Raw genomic sequence first — 5,000 nt, 5'->3', positions numbered from 1 at the left:
TGTTTGTTTGTTTGTTTTTCGCAATAAAGTCAGCAACTGATCGTGACTCTTGTGATTGTGCAAGGTTGATGCAAGGAAGCAAAGGGTGTTTTGTTACAAACGTCCCTTGCTATTTTTGCTTTAGAAATAATAGTACCAGAAATATGAAAAAATATGCAAAAAAATGCAAAGAAATACCAGAAAAAAGCGATATATCCATAACTATCGGTTATAACTTTCATTTAATAATAATAATAACAATAATAATTATCATGTTTAAAAAAAAAACATTTTGAAAGTACCACAGCTACTTATACATTATTTCTTTCTTTCTTTCTTTGCGAACATTTGGCTGGTACTTTTCAGATACAAATTCTAATATTTCTAATAGCACCTCTAATATCTCTAATAGCAGACATCCCAAGCTTTCTCGCAGTACCTAGAATTCTGCTACTTTTCTTGAGACAAGCTTCTTAGAGCGCCTTTGTCATCTTTATTTTTAGATCTTAACCCTTTTCCTCTAGAGAAAATCTTAGCAAGTTGAGGGTTTCAATTCTCTTTCATGAATACTCGAACGCACATCAACCCAAATAGTATGTGTTATCCTTTTAAATAATGTGTTCTAGCTTTGGTATAACATTTTTTTTAATGTGTTGATAGAGAAATTGATAGATATATAATAGATAGAAAGATAAGTAAAATGATATATATATAGAAAGATTAGATAGAGAGATAGATAGACAAAAAAAGAGATAAATAGATTAATAAACAGATAGATCAATATCTTAACAGATGAATAGATAGATAGGTAGATAGATAGATGGACAGACAGATAGATATGAGATAGATAGATAGACTGATAAACAGATAGATAGACATACATATGGATAGAAAGACAGACAAGTAGTTAGATAGGTAGACAGATACATGAATAGATATATATATATACATATATCTTTTCCTTTCATTAAATCAAAATCGAGTTGATGGACTTCCTTTATAATAATTATAAAAGATTACATTCATTCCATAGACAGAAGGTCGGAGAGATTTAATTCAAAGATAATTAATTAAATATACTACATTTCACGTTATGCAACAATGCAGCACACATCACATGACAGGCGATTGGCATCAGTGCAAGCAGCGCCTTGGAGAAGCTGCCGCCCAGTTTCTCGAAGATGTTACACGCCCTCAACAACTCCTCGGAGGTTGTGGCATTCCTGAGCGGGCATCGGCTCCTTGGGCATACTTGCTCAAGATCCGGAATCACGAATTAGAGAAGTTATGCTCTGTAAGCGTGTGTGTTCTCTTGGCTTTGCGGTTTGCTTCGCTGTCTCTCCCGGTCGAAAGATTTTTTTTTTTTTTTGTACTTTTTAAACTTTTCTGTTTCATATGTGTTTTTTCTTTCTTTCTTTCTTTCTTTCTTTCTATCTGTCTTTCTTTCTTTCTATCTTTCCTTCTTTCTTTTCTTCCTTTCTTCCTTTCCTTCTTTCTATCTTTCTTTCTTTCTTCCTTTCTTTCTTTCTTTCTTCCTTTCTTTCTTTCTTCCTTCCTTCCTTCCTTCCTTCCCTCCTTTCTTTCTTCCTTTCTTTCTTCCTTTCTTTTGCTTCGTGTTCCTCTTCTTCTTCGTCCTCTCTTCTTCTTATAAGCGTATGATGAGGATATCGGCAGTGATTTAAAAAGGAGAGACAGGCAGTTTTCCTTTTTTTGTGCTTTTTATCTTTTTCTGTTTCATATGTGTTTTTTCTTTTTTTCTTTCTTTCTTTCTTTCTTTCTATCTGTCTTTCTTTCTTTCTTTCTTTCTTTCTTTCTATCTTTCTTTCTTTCTTTCTTTCTTTCTTTCTTTCATTTTTCTTTCTTTCTTTCTTTCTTTCTTTCGTTCTTTCATTCATTCTTTCTTTCTTTCTTCCTTCCTTTCTTTCTTTCTTTCTTCCTTCCTTTCTCTCTTTCTTCCTTTCTTTCTTCCTTCCTTTCTTCCTTCCTTCCTTCCTTCCCTCCTTCCTTTCTTTCTCCCTTCCTTTCTTTCTTCCTTTCTTTTGCTTCGTGTTCCTCTTCTTCTTCGTCCTCTCTTCTTCTTATAGGCGTATGATGAGGATATCGGCTGTGATTTAAAAAGCAGAGACAGGCGGTTTTCCTTTTTTTGTGCTTTTTAAACTTTTCTGTTTCATATATGTTTTTTTTCTTTCTTTCTTCCCTTCTTTTTTTCTTTCTTGCTTCCTTCCTTCATTTCTTTCTTTTTTCTATCTTCCTTCCTTCCTTTCTTTCTTTCTTTCTTTCTTCCTTCCTTCCTTTCTTTCTTCCTTCCTTTCTTTCTATCTTCCTTCCCTCCTTTCTTTCTTTCTATCTTTCTTTCTCCCTTCCTTCCTTCCCTCCTTTCTTTCTTTCTTCCTTCCTTTCTTTCTTCCTTTCTTTTGCTTCGTGTTCCTCTTCTTCGTCCTCTCTTCTTCTTATAAGCGCATGATGAGGATATCGGCAGTGATTTAAAAAGCAGAGACAGGCAGTTTTCCTTTTTTTTGTGCTTTTTAAACTTTTCTGTTTCATATATGTTTTTTTTTTCTTTCTTCCCTTCTTTTTTTCTTTCTTGCTTCCTTCCTTCATTTCTTTCTTTCTTCTTTCTCCCTTCCTTCCTTCCTTCCTTCCTTTCTTCCTTTCTTTCTTCCTTTCTTCCTTTCTTCCTTCCTTTCTTTCTTCCTTTCTTTTGCTTCGTGTTCCTCTTCTTCTTCGTCCTCTCTTCTTCTTATAAGCGTATGATGAGGATATCGGCAGTGATTTAAAAAGCAGAGACAGGCAGTTTTCCTTTTTTTGTGCTTTTTAAACTTTGCTGTTTCATATATGTTTTTTTTCTTTCTTTCTTTCTTCCCTTCTTTCTTTCTTCCTTCCTTCCTTCATTTCTTTCTTTCTTCTTTCTCCCTTCCTTCCTTCCTTCCTTCCTTTCTTCCTTCCTTTCTTTTCTTCCTTCTTTCCTTCTTTCCTCCCTTCCTTCCTTTCTTTCTTCCTTTCTTTTTGCTTCGTGTTCCTCTTCTTCTTCGTCCTCTCTTCTTCTTAAAAGCGTATGATGAGGATATCGGCAGTGATTTAAAAAGCAGAGACAGGCAGTTTTCCTTTTTTTGTGCTTTTTAAACTTTTCTGTTTCATATGTGTTTTTTTTTTCTCTCTCTTTCTTTCTTTCTTTCTTCCTTCCTTTCTCCCTTTCTATCTTCCTTCCTTTCTGTCTTTCTTCCTTTCTTTCTTTTCCTTCTTTCTTCCTTTCTTTCTATCTTTCTTTCTCCCTTCCTTCCTTCCCTCCTTTCTTTCTTTCTTCCTTTCTTCCTTCCTTTCTTTTGCTTCGTGTTCCTCTTCTTCTTCGTCCTCTCTTCTTCTTATAAGCGTATGATGAGGATATCGGCAGTGATTTAAAAAGCAGAGACAGGCAGTTTTCCTTTTTTTGTGCTTTTTAAACTTTTCTGTTTCATATATGTTTTTTTCTTTCTTTCTTTCTTTCTTTCTTTCTTTCTTTCTTTCTTTCTTTCTTTCTTTCTTTCTTCCTTTCTTCCTTTCTTTCTTTCTTTCTTCCTTCCTTCCTTTCTTTCTTTCTTTCTTTCTTTCTTTCTTTCTTCCTTTCTTTCTTTCTTTCTTTCTTTCTTTCTTTCTTGCTTCCTTCCTTCATTTCTTTCTTTCTTCTTTCTCCCTTCCTTCCTTCCCTCCTTCCTTTCTTCCTTCCTGCCTTTCTTGCTTGCTTCCTTCCTTTCTTCCTTCCTTCCTTTCTTTCTTCCTTTCTTTTCCTTCGTGTTCCTCTTCTTCTTCGTCCTCTCTTCTTCTTAAAAGCGTATGATGAGGATATCGGCAGTGATTTAAAAAGCAGAGACAGGCAGTTTTCCTTTTTTTGTGCTTTTTAAACTTTTCTGTTTCATATATGTTTTTTTTTTTTCTTTCTTTCTTTCTTCCCTTCTTTTTTTCTTTCTTGCTTCCTTCCTTCCTTCCTTTCTTTCTTTCTTTCTTCCTTCCTTTCTTTCTATCTTCCTTCCTTTCTTTCTTCCTTCCTTCCCTCCTTCCTTTCTTCCTTCCTTTCTTTCTTCCTTTCTTTTGCTTCGTGTTCCTCTTCTTCTTCGTCCTCTCTTCTTCTTATAAGCGTATGATGAGGATATCGGCAGTGATTTAAAAAGCAGAGACAGGCAGTTTTCCTTTTTTTTGTGCTTTTTAAACTTTTCTGTTTCATATATGTTTTTTTTTCTTTCTTTCTTTCTTCCCTTCTTTTTTTCTTTCTTGCTTCCTTCCTTCCCTCCTTTCTTTCTTCCTTCCTTTCTTCCTTCCTTCCTTCCTTCCTTCCTTCCTTCCTTTCTTCCTTCCTTCCTTCCTTCCTTTCTTCCTTCCTTTCTTTCTTCCTTTCTTTTGCTTCGTGTTCCTCTTCTTCTTCGTCCTCTCTTCTTCTTATAAGCGTATGATGAGGATATCGGCAGTGATTTAAAAAGCAGAGACAGGCAGTTTTCCTTTTTTTGTGCTTTTTATTTTTTTCTGTTTCATATGTGTTTTTTTTCTTTTCTTTCTTTCTTTTTCTTTCTTTCTTCCATCCTTTCTCCCTTTCTTTCTTCCTTCCTTTCTGTCTTTCTTCCTTTCTTTCTTTTCCTTCTTTCTTCCTTTCTTTCTTTCTTTCTTTCTTTCTTCCTTCCTTCCCTCCTTTCTTTCTTTCTTTCTTCCTTTCTTTTTGCTTCGTGTTCCTCTTCTTCTTCATTCTCTCTTCTTCTTAAAAGCGCATGATGAGGATATCGGCAGTGATTTAAAAAGCAGAGACAGGCAGTTTTCCTCCTTCCAAGACGGTCAGGAATTCAGCCAGATGTTTTCCTTCTTCTTGTCATTCAAGGAACTGCTTGCGTCACGTTTTCTTGTCGTTCCCTTCCCCCTCTTCCCGTTCCTCTCGCTCCCACACTTTCGTTTCTATTGGACTCTCTCTCTTTGTGTTTTGTGTTCCTATCGTTATTTTTCCCCTCTTCCCTTCCTCCTCTTTTCGTTGGCTCCCCATACATCCATTTTCTTTACCCTAT

Source organism: Penaeus vannamei, chromosome 21 (assembly GCF_042767895.1).
Source record: "Penaeus vannamei isolate JL-2024 chromosome 21, ASM4276789v1, whole genome shotgun sequence".
NCBI classification, from domain to species: Eukaryota; Metazoa; Arthropoda; class Malacostraca; order Decapoda; family Penaeidae; genus Penaeus; species Penaeus vannamei.
Note: the sequence above shows the minus strand (reverse complement) of the source record.